The sequence below is a fragment of the Gorilla gorilla genome, chromosome 16 (assembly GCF_029281585.2).
Source record: "Gorilla gorilla gorilla isolate KB3781 chromosome 16, NHGRI_mGorGor1-v2.1_pri, whole genome shotgun sequence".
Classification (NCBI taxonomy): domain Eukaryota; kingdom Metazoa; phylum Chordata; class Mammalia; order Primates; family Hominidae; genus Gorilla; species Gorilla gorilla.
This window is the reverse complement of record NC_073240.2, coordinates 7,670,381-7,686,226: the sequence shown is the minus strand read 5'-3', so window position 1 is coordinate 7,686,226 and position 15,846 is coordinate 7,670,381.

Here is a 15,846-nt window from a genome sequence, read left to right as displayed (position 1 = left end):
TCCACTCCACTCCACTCCATTCCACTCCACTCCACTCCGGTACATTCCATTCCATTCCATTCCATTCCGTGCTTCTAGGGTACATTCCGTTCCGTTCCATTCCATTCCATTCCATTCCATTCCGTTCCAGTGCACTCTACTCCACTCCACTCCACTCCACTCCACTCCGGTACATTCCATTCCATTCCATTCCATTCCATTCCATTCCATTTCCATTCCCATTCCATTTCCATTCCCGTTCCATTTCCATTCCCGTTTCTTTTCCATTCCCGTTCCATTTCCATTCCAGTTCCATTACCATTCCCGTTCCATTTCCATTCCCGATCCATTTCCATTCCCGTTCCTTTTCCATTCCCGTTCCATTTCCATTCCCGTTCCGTTACCATTCCCGTTCCATTTCCGTTCCCGTTCCGTTTCCGTTTCCGTTCCATTTCCGTTCTCGTTCCGTTTCCGTTCCCGTTCCATTTCCATTCCCGTTCCATTTCCGTTCCCGTTCCATTTCCATTCCCGTTCCATTTCCATTCCCTTTCCATTTCCATTTCATTCCATTCCGTTCTGCTCGGGTACATTCCATTCCATTCCATTGCATTCCATTCCGTTCTGCTCCTGTCCATTCCATTCCATTCCATTCCGTTCCATTCCGTTCTACTCGGGTAGATTCCATTCCATTCCATTCCATTCCATTCCATTCCATTCCATTCCATTCCATTCCATTCTACTGGTGTCCATTCCATTCCATTCCATTCTATTCCATTCCATTCCATTCCATTCCATTGCATTCCATTCCATTCCATTCCATTCCGTTCCGTTCTACTCGGTTACATTCCATTCAATTCCATTCCATTCCGTTCTACTCGGGTAGATTCCATTCCATTCCATTCCATTCCTTTCCATTCCATTGCATTCCATTGCATTGCATTGCACTCAATTCCATTCCATTCCATTCCATTCCATTCCATTCCATTCCATTCCATTGAATTCCATTCCATTCCATTCCATTCCATTCCATTCCATTCCATTCCATTCTACTGGTGTCCATTCCATTCCATTCCATTCCATTCCATTCCATTCCATTCCTTTCCATTCCATTGCATTCCATTGCATTCCATTCCATTCCATTCCATTCCATTCCATTCCATTCCACTCCACTCCACTCCACTCCACTCCATTCCACTCCACTCCACTCCGGTACATTCCATTCCATTCCATTCCATTCCATTCCATTCCATTCCGTGCTTCTCGGGTACATTCCGTTCCGTTCCATTCCATTCCATTCCATTCCATTCCGTTCCAGTGCACTCTACTCCACTCCACTCCACTCCACTCCACTCCGGTACATTCCATTCCATTCCATTCCATTCCATTTCCATTCCCATTCCATTTCCATTCCCGTTCCATTTCCATTCCCGTTTCTTTTCCATTCCCGTTCCATTTCCATTCCAGTTCCATTACCATTCCCGTTCCATTTCCATTCCCGATCCATTTCCATTCCCGTTCCATTTCCATTCCCGTTCCATTTCCATTCCCGTTCCATTACCATTCCCGTTCCATTTCCGTTCCCGTTCCGTTTCCGTTCCCGTTCCATTTCCGTTCTCGTTCCGTTTCCGTTCCCGTTCCATTTCCATTCCCGTTCCATTTCCGTTCCCGTTCCATTTCCGTTCCCGTTCCATTTCCATTCCCTTTCCATTTCCATTTCATTCCATTCCGTTCTGCTCGGGTACATTCCATTCCATTCCATTGCATTCCATTCCGTTCTGCTCCTGTCCATTCCATTCCATTCCATTCCGTTCCATTCCGTTCTACTCGGGAAGATTCCATTCCATTCCATTCCATTCCATTCCATTCCATTCCATTCCATTCCATTCCTTTCCATTCCATTGCATTCCATTGCATTCCATTCCATTCCATTCCATTCCATTCCATTCCATTCCACTCCACTCCACTCCACTCCACTCCATTCCACTCCACTCCACTCCGGTACATTCCATTCCATTCCATTCCATTCCATTCCATTCCGTGCTTCTCGGGTACATTCCGTTCCGTTCCATTCCATTCCATTCCATTCCATTCCGTTCCAGTGCACTCTACTCCACTCCACTCCACTCCACTCCACTCCGGTACATTCCATTCCATTCCATTCCATTCCATTCCATTTCCATTCCCATTCCATTTCCATTCCCGTTCCATTTCCATTCCCGTTTCTTTTCCATTCCCGTTCCATTTCCATTCCAGTTCCATTACCATTCCCGTTCCATTTCCATTCCCGATCCATTTCCATTCCCGTTCCATTTCCATTCCCGTTCCATTTCCATTCCCGTTCCATTACCATTCCCGTTCCATTTCCGTTCCCGTTCCGTTTCCGTTCCCGTTCCATTTCCGTTCTCGTTCCGTTTCCGTTCCCGTTCCATTTCCATTCCCGTTCCGTTTCCGTTCCCGTTCCATTTCCATTCCCGTTCCATTTCCATTCCCTTTCCATTTCCATTTCATTCCATTCCGTTCTGCTCGGGTACATTCCATTCCATTCCATTGCATTCCATTCCGTTCTGCTCCTGTCCATTCCATTCCATTCCATTCCGTTCCATTCCGTTCTACTCGGGTAGATTCCATTCCATTCCATTCCATTCCATTCCATTCCATTCCATTCCATTCCATTCCATTCTACTGGTGTCCATTCCATTCCATTCCATTCTATTCCATTCCATTCCATTCCAATCCATTGCATTCCATTCCATTCCATTCCATTCCGTTCCGTTCTACTCGGTTACATTCCATTCAATTCCATTCCATTCCGTTCTACTCGGGTAGATTCCATTCCATTCCATTCCATTCCTTTCCATTCCATTGCATTCCATTGCATTGCATTGCACTCAATTCCATTCCATTCCATTCCATTCCATTCCATTCCATTCCATTCCATTCCATTGAATTCCATTCCATTCCATTCCATTCCATTCCATTCCATTCCATTCCATTCTACTGGTGTCCATTCCATTCCATTCCATTCCATTCCATTCCATTCCATTCCTTTCCATTCCATTGCATTCCATTGCATTCCATTCCATTCCATTCCATTCCAATCCATTCCATTCCACTCCACTCCACTCCACTCCACTCCATTCCACTCCACTCCACTCCGGTACATTCCATTCCATTCCATTCCATTCCATTCCATTCCGTGCTTCTCGGGTACATTCCGTTCCGTTCCATTCCATTCCATTCCATTCCATTCCGTTCCAGTGCACTCTACTCCACTCCACTCCACTCCACTCCACTCCGGTACATTCCATTCCATTCCATTCCATTCCATTTCCATTCCCATTCCATTTCCATTCCCGTTCCATTTCCATTCCCGTTTCTTTTCCATTCCCGTTCCATTTCCATTCCAGTTCCATTACCATTCCCGTTCCATTTCCATTCCCGATCCATTTCCATTCCCGTTCCATTTCCATTCCCGTTCCATTTCCATTCCCGTTCCATTACCATTCCCGTTCCATTTCCGTTCCCGTTCCGTTTCCGTTCCCGTTCCATTTCCGTTCTCGTTCCGTTTCCGTTCCCGTTCCATTTCCATTCCCGTTCCATTTCCGTTCCCGTTCCATTTCCATTCCCGTTCCATTTCCATTCCCTTTCCATTTCCATTTCATTCCATTCCGTTCTGCTCGGGTACATTCCATTCCATTCCATTGCATTCCATTCCGTTCTGCTCCTGTCCATTCCATTCCATTCCATTCCGTTCCATTCCGTTCTACTCGGGTAGATTCCATTCCATTCCATTCCATTCCATTCCATTCCATTCCATTCCATTCCATTCTACTGGTGTCCATTCCATTCCATTCCATTCTATTCCATTCCATTCCATTCCATTCCATTGCTTTCCATTCCATTCCATTCCATTCCGTTCCGTTCTACTCGGTTACATTCCATTCAATTCCATTCCATTCCGTTCTACTCGGGTAGATTCCATTCCATTCCATTCCATTCCTTTCCATTCCATTGCATTCCATTGCATTGCATTGCACTCAATTCCATTCCATTCCATTCCATTCCATTCCATTCCATTCCATTCCATTCCGTTCCGTTCAACTCGGTTACATTCCATTCAATTACATTCCATTCCGTTCTACTCGGTTACATTCCATTCCATTCCATTCCATTCCATTCCAATCCATTCCATTCCATTCCATTCCGTTCTACTCGGGTACATTCCATTCCATTCCATTCCATTCCATTCCATTCCATGCCATTCCGTTCTACTTTGGTACATTCCATTCCATTCCATTCCATTCCATTCCATTACATTACATTCCATTCCATTCCATTGAATTCCATTCCATTCCATTGAATTCCATTCCATTCCATTGAATTCCATTCCATTCCATTCCATTCCATTGAATTCCGTTCCATTCCATTCCATTCCATTCCATTCCATTGAATTCCATTCCATTCCATTCCATAGAATTCCGTTCCATTCCATTCCATTCCATTCCATTCCATTCCATTCCATTCCATTCCATTCCATTGAATTCAATTCCATTCCATTCCATTCTACTGGTGTCCATTCCATTCCATTCCATTCCATTCCATTCCATTCCATTCCTTTCCATTCCATTGCATTCCATTGCATTCCATTCCATTCCATTCCATTCCATTCCATTCCACTCCACTCCACTCCACTCCACTCCATTCCACTCCACTCCACTCCGGTACATTCCATTCCATTCCATTCCATTCCATGCTTCTCGGGTACATTCCGTTCCGTTCCATTCCATTCCATTCCATAGAATTCCGTTCCATTCCATTCCATTCCATTCCATTCCATTCCATTCCATTCCATTCCATTCCATTGAATTCCATTCCATTCCATTCCATTCCTTTCCATTGAATTCCATTCTGTTCCATTCCATTCCTTTGAATTCCGTTCCATTCCATTCCATTCCATTCCTTTCCGTTCCGTTCCGTTCCGTTCCGTTCCGTTGCGTTCCGCTCCGTTCTACTCGGGTTGATTCCATTCTATTCCTTTCCATTCCATTCGATCCCATTCGATTCCATTCGATTCCATTCGATTCCATTCGATTCCACTCCATTCCATTCCATAGAATTCCATTCCATTCCATTCCATTTGAATTCCATTCCATTCCATTCCATTCCATTCCATTCCATTCCATTCCATTCCATTGAATTCCATTCCATTCCATTCCATTCCATTGAATTCCGTTCCTTTCCATTCCATTCCGTTCCGTTCCGTTCCGTTCCGTTCCGTTGCGTTCCGTTCCGTTCCGTTGCGTTCCGTTCCGTTCTACTCGGGTTGATTCCATTCTATTCCATTCCATTCCATTCCATTCCATTCCATTCCATTCCATTGAATTCCATTCCATTCCATTCCATTCCATTGAATTCCGTTCCATTCCATTCCATTCCGTTCCGTTCCGTCCCGTTCCGTTCCGTTCCGTTCCGTTGCGTTCCGTTCCGTTCTACTCGGGTTGATTCCATTCTATTCCATTCCATTCCATTCGATTCCATTCGATTCCATTCGATTCCACTCCATTCCATTCCATAGAATTCCATTCCATTCCATTCTATTCCATTGAATTCCATTCCATTCCATTCCATTCCATTGAATTCCATTCCATTCCATTCCATTCCATTGAATTCCATTCCATTCCATTCCATTCCATTCCATTCCATTCCATTCCATTCCATTCTACTGGTGTCCATTCCATTCCATTCCATTCCATTCCATTCCATTCCTTTCCATTCCATTGCATTCCATTGCATTCCATTCCATTCCATTCCATTCCATTCCATTCCATTCCACTCCACTCCACTCCACTCCACTCCATTCCACTCCACTCCACTCCGGTACATTCCATTCCATTCCATTCCATTCCATTCCATTCCGTGCTTCTCGGGTACATTCCGTTCCGTTCCATTCCATTCCATTCCATTCCATTCCGTTCCAGTGCACTCTACTCCACTCCACTCCACTCCACTCCACTCCGGTACATTCCATTCCATTCCATTCCATTCCATTTCCATTCCCATTCCATTTCCATTCCCGTTCCATTTCCATTCCCGTTTCTTTTCCATTCCCGTTCCATTTCCATTCCAGTTCCATTACCATTCCCGTTCCATTTCCATTCCCGATCCATTTCCATTCCCGTTCCATTTCCATTCCCGTTCCATTACCATTCCCGTTCCATTTCCGTTCCCGTTCCGTTTCCGTTCCCGTTCCATTTCCGTTCTCGTTCCGTTTCCATTCCCGTTCCATTTCCATTCCCGTTCCATTTCCGTTCCCGTTCCATTTCCATTCCCGTTCCATTTCCATTCCCTTTCCATTTCCATTTCATTCCATTCCGTTCTGCTCGGGTACATTCCATTCCATTCCATTGCATTCCATTCCGTTCTGCTCCTGTCCATTCCATTCCATTCCATTCCGTTCCATTCCGTTCTACTCGGGTAGATTCCATTCCATTCCATTCCATTCCATTCCATTCCATTCCATTCCATTCCATTCCATTCTACTGGTGTCCATTCCATTCCATTCCATTCTATTCCATTCCATTCCATTCCATTCCATTGCATTCCATTCCATTCCATTCCATTCCGTTCCGTTCTACTCGGTTACATTCCATTCAATTCCATTCCATTCCGTTCTACTCGGGTAGATTCCATTCCATTCCATTCCATTCCTTTCCATTCCATTGCATTCCATTGCATTGCATTGCACTCAATTCCATTCCATTCCATTCCATTCCATTCCATTCCATTCCATTCCATTGAATTCCATTCCATTCCATTCCATTCCATTCCATTCCATTCCATTCCATTCTACTGGTGTCCATTCCATTCCATTCCATTCCATTCCATTCCATTCCATTCCTTTCCATTCCATTGCATTCCATTGCATTCCATTCCATTCCATTCCATTCCATTCCATTCCATTCCACTCCACTCCACTCCACTCCACTCCATTCCACTCCACTCCACTCCGGTACATTCCATTCCATTCCATTCCATTCCATTCCATTCCATTCCGTGCTTCTCGGGTACATTCCGTTCCGTTCCATTCCATTCCATTCCATTCCATTCCGTTCCAGTGCACTCTACTCCACTCCACTCCACTCCACTCCACTCCGGTACATTCCATTCCATTCCATTCCATTCCATTTCCATTCCCATTCCATTTCCATTCCCGTTCCATTTCCATTCCCGTTTCTTTTCCATTCCCGTTCCATTTCCATTCCAGTTCCATTACCATTCCCGTTCCATTTCCATTCCCGATCCATTTCCATTCCCGTTCCATTTCCATTCCCGTTCCATTTCCATTCCCGTTCCATTACCATTCCCGTTCCATTTCCGTTCCCGTTCCGTTTCCGTTCCCGTTCCATTTCCGTTCTCGTTCCGTTTCCGTTCCCGTTCCATTTCCATTCCCGTTCCATTTCCGTTCCCGTTCCATTTCCGTTCCCGTTCCATTTCCATTCCCTTTCCATTTCCATTTCATTCCATTCCGTTCTGCTCGGGTACATTCCATTCCATTCCATTGCATTCCATTCCGTTCTGCTCCTGTCCATTCCATTCCATTCCATTCCGTTCCATTCCGTTCTACTCGGGTAGATTCCATTCCATTCCATTCCATTCCATTCCATTCCATTCCATTCCATTCCATTCTACTGGTGTCCATTCCATTCCATTCCATTCTATTCCATTCCATTCCATTCCATTCCATTGCATTCCATTCCATTCCATTCCATTCCGTTCCGTTCTACTCGGTTACATTCCATTCAATTCCATTCCATTCCGTTCTACTCGGGTAGATTCCATTCCATTCCATTCCATTCCTTTCCATTCCATTGCATTCCATTGCATTGCATTGCACTCAATTCCATTCCATTCCATTCCATTCCATTCCATTCCATTCCATTCCATTCCGTTCCGTTCAACTCGGTTACATTCCATTCAATTACATTCCATTCCGTTCTACTCGGTTACATTCCATTCCATTCCATTCCATTCCATTCCAATCCATTCCATTCCATTCCATTCCGTTCTACTCGGGTACATTCCATTCCATTCCATTCCATTCCATTCCATTCCATTCCATGCCATTCCGTTCCATTGAATTCAATTCCATTCCATTCCATTCTACTGGTGTCCATTCCATTCCATTCCATTCCATTCCATTCCATTCCATTCCTTTCCATTCCATTGCATTCCATTGCATTCCATTCCATTCCATTCCATTCCATTCCATTCCACTCCACTCCACTCCACTCCACTCCATTCCACTCCACTCCACTCCGGTACATTCCATTCCATTCCATTCCATTCCGTGCTTCTCGGGTACATTCCGTTCCGTTCCATTCCATTCCATTCCATAGAATTCCGTTCCATTCCATTCCATTCCATTCCATTCCATTCCATTCCATTCCATTCCATTCCATTGAATTCCATTCCATTCCATTCCATTCCTTTCCATTGAATTCCATTCTGTTCCATTCCATTCCTTTGAATTCCGTTCCATTCCATTCCATTCCATTCCTTTCCGTTCCGTTCCGTTCCGTTCCGTTCCGTTGCGTTCCGCTCCGTTCTACTCGGGTTGATTCCATTCTATTCCTTTCCATTCCATTCGATCCCATTCGATTCCATTCGATTCCATTCGATTCCATTCGATTCCACTCCATTCCATTCCATAGAATTCCATTCCATTCCATTCCATTTGAATTCCATTCCATTCCATTCCATTCCATTCCATTCCATTCCATTCCATTCCATTGAATTCCATTCCATTCCATTCCATTCCATTGAATTCCGTTCCTTTCCATTCCATTCCGTTCCGTTCCGTTCCGTTCCGTTCCGTTGCGTTCCGTTCCGTTCCGTTGCGTTCCGTTCCGTTCTACTCGGGTTGATTCCATTCTATTCCATTCCATTCCATTCCATTCCATTCCATTCCATTCCATTGAATTCCATTCCATTCCATTCCATTCCATTGAATTCCGTTCCATTCCATTCCATTCCGTTCCGTTCCGTCCCGTTCCGTTCCGTTCCGTTCCGTTGCGTTCCGTTCCGTTCTACTCGGGTTGATTCCATTCTATTCCATTCCATTCCATTCGATTCCATTCGATTCCATTCGATTCCACTCCATTCCATTCCATAGAATTCCATTCCATTCCATTCTATTCCATTGAATTCCATTCCATTCCATTCCATTCCATTGAATTCCATTCCATTCCATTCCATTCCATTGAATTCCATTCCATTCCATTCCATTCCATTCCATTCCATTCCATTCCATTCCATTCTACTGGTGTCCATTCCATTCCATTCCATTCCATTCCATTCCATTCCATTCCTTTCCATTCCATTGCATTCCATTGCATTCCATTCCATTCCATTCCATTCCATTCCATTCCATTCCACTCCACTCCACTCCACTCCACTCCATTCCACTCCACTCCACTCCGGTACATTCCATTCCATTCCATTCCATTCCATTCCATTCCGTGCTTCTCGGGTACATTCCGTTCCGTTCCATTCCATTCCATTCCATTCCATTCCGTTCCAGTGCACTCTACTCCACTCCACTCCACTCCACTCCACTCCGGTACATTCCATTCCATTCCATTCCATTCCATTTCCATTCCCATTCCATTTCCATTCCCGTTCCATTTCCATTCCCGTTTCTTTTCCATTCCCGTTCCATTTCCATTCCAGTTCCATTACCATTCCCGTTCCATTTCCATTCCCGATCCATTTCCATTCCCGTTCCATTTCCATTCCCGTTCCATTACCATTCCCGTTCCATTTCCGTTCCCGTTCCGTTTCCGTTCCCGTTCCATTTCCGTTCTCGTTCCGTTTCCATTCCCGTTCCATTTCCATTCCCGTTCCATTTCCGTTCCCGTTCCATTTCCATTCCCGTTCCATTTCCATTCCCTTTCCATTTCCATTTCATTCCATTCCGTTCTGCTCGGGTACATTCCATTCCATTCCATTGCATTCCATTCCGTTCTGCTCCTGTCCATTCCATTCCATTCCATTCCGTTCCATTCCGTTCTACTCGGGTAGATTCCATTCCATTCCATTCCATTCCATTCCATTCCATTCCATTCCATTCCATTCCATTCTACTGGTGTCCATTCCATTCCATTCCATTCTATTCCATTCCATTCCATTCCATTCCATTGCATTCCATTCCATTCCATTCCATTCCGTTCCGTTCTACTCGGTTACATTCCATTCAATTCCATTCCATTCCGTTCTACTCGGGTAGATTCCATTCCATTCCATTCCATTCCTTTCCATTCCATTGCATTCCATTGCATTGCATTGCACTCAATTCCATTCCATTCCATTCCATTCCATTCCATTCCATTCCATTCCATTGAATTCCATTCCATTCCATTCCATTCCATTCCATTCCATTCCATTCCATTCTACTGGTGTCCATTCCATTCCATTCCATTCCATTCCATTCCATTCCATTCCATTCCTTTCCATTCCATTGCATTCCATTGCATTCCATTCCATTCCATTCCATTCCATTCCATTCCATTCCACTCCACTCCACTCCACTCCACTCCATTCCACTCCACTCCACTCCGGTACATTCCATTCCATTCCATTCCATTCCATTCCATTCCATTCCGTGCTTCTCGGGTACATTCCGTTCCGTTCCATTCCATTCCATTCTATTCCATTCCGTTCCAGTGCACTCTACTCCACTCCACTCCACTCCACTCCACTCCGGTACATTCCATTCCATTCCATTCCATTCCATTTCCATTCCCATTCCATTTCCATTCCCGTTCCATTTCCATTCCCGTTTCTTTTCCATTCCCGTTCCATTTCCATTCCAGTTCCATTACCATTCCCGTTCCATTTCCATTCCCGATCCATTTCCATTCCCGTTCCATTTCCATTCCCGTTCCATTTCCATTCCCGTTCCATTACCATTCCCGTTCCATTTCCGTTCCCGTTCCGTTTCCGTTCCCGTTCCATTTCCGTTCTCGTTCCGTTTCCGTTCCCGTTCCATTTCCATTCCCGTTCCATTTCCGTTCCCGTTCCATTTCCGTTCCCGTTCCATTTCCATTCCCTTTCCATTTCCATTTCATTCCATTCCGTTCTGCTCGGGTACATTCCATTCCATTCCATTGCATTCCATTCCGTTCTGCTCCTGTCCATTCCATTCCATTCCATTCCGTTCCATTCCGTTCTACTCGGGTAGATTCCATTCCATTCCATTCCATTCCATTCCATTCCATTCCATTCCATTCCATTCTACTGGTGTCCATTCCATTCCATTCCATTCTATTCCATTCCATTCCATTCCATTCCATTGCATTCCATTCCATTCCATTCCATTCCGTTCCGTTCTACTCGGTTACATTCCATTCAATTCCATTCCATTCCGTTCTACTCGGGTAGATTCCATTCCATTCCATTCCATTCCTTTCCATTCCATTGCATTCCATTGCATTGCATTGCACTCAATTCCATTCCATTCCATTCCATTCCATTCCATTCCATTCCATTCCATTCCGTTCCGTTCAACTCGGTTACATTCCATTCAATTACATTCCATTCCGTTCTACTCGGTTACATTCCATTCCATTCCATTCCATTCCATTCCAATCCATTCCATTCCATTCCATTCCGTTCTACTCGGGTACATTCCATTCCATTCCATTCCATTCCATTCCATTCCATGCCATTCCGTTCTACTTTGGTACATTCCATTCCATTCCATTCCATTCCATTCCATTCCATTACATTCCATTCCATTCCATTGAATTCCATTCCATTCCATTGAATTCCATTCCATTCCATTGAATTCCATTCCATTCCATTCCATTCCATTGAATTCCGTTCCATTCCATTCCATTCCATTCCATTCCATTGAATTCCATTCCATTCCATTCCATAGAATTCCGTTCCATTCCATTCCATTCCATTCCATTCCATTCCATTCCATTCCATTCCATTGAATTCCATTCCATTCCATTCCATTCCTTTCCATTGAATTCCATTCTGTTCCATTCCATTCCTTTGAATTCCGTTCCATTCCATTCCATTCCATTCCATTCCATTGAATTCCATTCCATTCCATTCCATAGAATTCCGTTCCATTCCATTCCATTCCATTCCATTCCATTCCATTCCATTCCATTCCATTCCATAGAATTCCGTTCCATTCCATTCCATTCCATTCCATTCCATTCCATTCCATTCCATTGAATTCCATTCCATTCCATTCCATTCCTTTCCATTGAATTCCATTCTGTTCCATTCCATTCCTTTGAATTCCGTTCCATTCCATTCCATTCCATTCCTTTCCGTTCCGTTCCGTTCCGTTCCGTTCCGTTGCGTTCCGCTCCGTTCTACTCGGGTTGATTCCATTCTATTCCTTTCCATTCCATTCGATCCCATTCGATTCCATTCGATTCCATTCGATTCCATTCGATTCCACTCCATTCCATTCCATAGAATTCCATTCCATTCCATTCCATTTGAATTCCATTCCATTCCATTCCATTCCATTCCATTTCATTCCATTCCATTGAATTCCATTCCATTCCATTCCATTCCATTGAATTCCGTTCCTTTCCATTCCATTCCGTTCCGTTCCGTTCCGTTCCGTTCCGTTGCGTTCCGTTCCGTTCCGTTGCGTTCCGTTCCGTTCTACTCGGGTTGATTCCATTCTATTCCATTCCATTCCATTCCATTCCATTCCATTCCATTCCATTGAATTCCATTCCATTCCATTCCATTCCATTGAATTCCGTTCCATTCCATTCCATACCCTTCCGTTCCGTCCCGTTCCGTTCCGTTCCGTTCCGTTGCGTGCCGTTCCGTTCTACTCAGGTTGATTACATTCTATTCCATTCCATTCCATTCGATTCCATTCGATTCCATTCGATTCCATTCCATTCCATTCCATGGAATTCCATTCCATTCCATTCCATGGAATTCCATTGCATTCCATTCCATTCCATTCCATTCCATTCCATTGAATTCCATTCCATTCCATTCCATTCCATTCCATTCCATTCCATTCCATTCCATTCCATTGAATTCCATTCCGTTCCATTCCATTCCATTGAATTCCGTTCCATTCCACTCCATTCCATTCCGTTCCGTTCCGTTCCGTTCCGTTCCGTTCCGTTGCGTTCCGCTCCGTTCTACTCGGGTTGATTCCATTCTATTCCATTCCAGTCCATTCGATCCCATTCGATTCCATTCGATTCCATTCGATTCCATTCGATTCCACTCCATTCCATTCCATAGAATTCCATTCCATTCCATTCCATCCCATTCCATTCCATTGAATTCCATTCCATTCCATTCCATTCCATTCCATGGAATTCCATTCCATTCCATTCCATTCCATTCCATTCCATAGAATTCCATTCCATTCCATTCCATTCCATTGTATTCCGTTCCATTCCATTCCATTCCGTTCCGTTCCGTTCCGTTCCGTTCCGTTGCGTTCCGTTCCGTTCCGTTGTGTTCCGTTCCGTTCTACTCGGGTTGATTCCATTCTATTCCATTCCATTCCAATCCATTCCATTCCATTCCATTGAATTCCATTCCATTCCATTCCATTCCATTCCATTCCATTCCATTGCATTCCATTCCATTCCATTCCATTCCATTCCATTCCATTCCATTCCATTCCATTCCATTCGATCCCATTCGATTCCATTCGATTCCATTCGATTCCATTCGATTCCACTCCATTCCATTCCATAGAATTCCATTCCATTCCATTCCATTTGAATTCCATTCCATTCCATTCCATTCCATTCCATTCCATTCCATTCCATTGAATTCCATTCCATTCCATTCCATTCCATTGAATTCCGTTCCTTTCCATTCCATTCCGTTCCGTTCCGTTCCGTTCCGTTCCGTTGCGTTCCGTTCCGTTCCGTTGCGTTCCGTTCCGTTCTACTCGGGTTGATTCCATTCTATTCCATTCCATTCCATTCCATTCCATTCCATTCCATTCCATTGAATTCCATTCCATTCCATTCCATTCCATTGAATTCCGTTCCATTCCATTCCATACCCTTCCGTTCCGTCCCGTTCCGTTCCGTTCCGTTCCGTTGCGTGCCGTTCCGTTCTACTCAGGTTGATTACATTCTATTCCATTCCATTCCATTCGATTCCATTCGATTCCATTCGATTCCATTCCATTCCATTCCATTCCATTCCATTGAATTCCATTCCATTCCATTCCATTCCATTCCATTCCATTCCATTCCATTCCATTGAATTCCATTCCGTTCCATTCCATTCCATTGAATTCCGTTCCATTCCACTCCATTCCATTCCGTTCCGTTCCGTTCCGTTCCGTTCCGTTCCGTTGCGTTCCGCTCCGTTCTACTCGGGTTGATTCCATTCTATTCCATTCCAGTCCATTCGATCCCATTCGATTCCATTCGATTCCATTCGATTCCATTCGATTCCACTCCATTCCATTCCATAGAATTCCATTCCATTCCATTCCATCCCATTCCATTCCATTGAATTCCATTCCATTCCATTCCATTCCATTCCATGGAATTCCATTCCATTCCATTCCATTCCATTCCATTCCATAGAATTCCATTCCATTCCATTCCATTCCATTGTATTCCGTTCCATTCCATTCCATTCCGTTCCGTTCCGTTCCGTTCCGTTCCGTTGCGTTCCGTTCCGTTCCGTTGTGTTCCGTTCCGTTCTACTCGGGTTGATTCCATTCTATTCCATTCCATTCCAATCCATTCCATTCCATTCCATTGAATTCCATTCCATTCCATTCCATTCCATTCCATTCCATTCCATTCCATTGCATTCCATTCCATTCCATTCCATTCCATTCCATTCCATTCCATTCCATTCCATTCCATTCCATGGAATTCCATTCCATTCCATTCCATTCCATTCCATTCCATTCCATTGAATTCCATTCCATTCCATTCCATTCCATGGAATTCCGTTCCATTCCATTCCATTCCGTTCCGTTCCGTCCCGTTCCGTTCCGTTCCGTTCCGTTGCGTTCCGTTCCGTTCTACTCGGGTTGATTCCATTCTATTCCATTCCATTCCATTCGATTCCATTCGATTCCATTCGATTCCACTCCATTCCATTCCATAGAATTCCATTCCATTCCATTCTATTCCATTGAATTCCATTCCATTCCATTCCATTCCATTGAATTCCATTCCATTCCATTCCATTCCATTGAATTCCATTCCATTCCATTCCATTCCATTCCATTCCATTCCATTCCATTCCATTCCATTCTACTGGTGTCCATTCCATTCCATTCCATTCCATTCCATTCCATTCCATTCCTTTCCATTCCATTGCATTCCATTGCATTCCATTCCATTCCATTCCATTCCATTCCATTCCATTCCACTCCACTCCACTCCACTCCACTCCATTCCACTCCACTCCACTCCGGTACATTCCATTCCATTCCATTCCATTCCATTCCATTCCGTGCTTCTCGGGTACATTCCGTTCCGTTCCATTCCATTCCATTCCATTCCATTCCATTCCGTTCCAGTGCACTCTACTCCACTCCACTCCACTCCACTCCGGTACATTCCATTCCATTCCATTCCATTCCATTTCCATTCCCATTCCATTTCCATTCCCGTTCCATTTCCATTCCCGTTTCTTTTCCATTCCCGTTCCATTTCCATTCCAGTTCCATTACCATTCCCGTTCCATTTCCATTCCCGATCCATTTCCATTCCCGTTCCATTTCCATTCCCGTTCCATTTCCATTCCCGTTCCATTACCATTCCCGTTCCATTTCCGTTCCCGTTCCGTTTCCGTTCCCGTTCCATTTCCGTTCTCGTT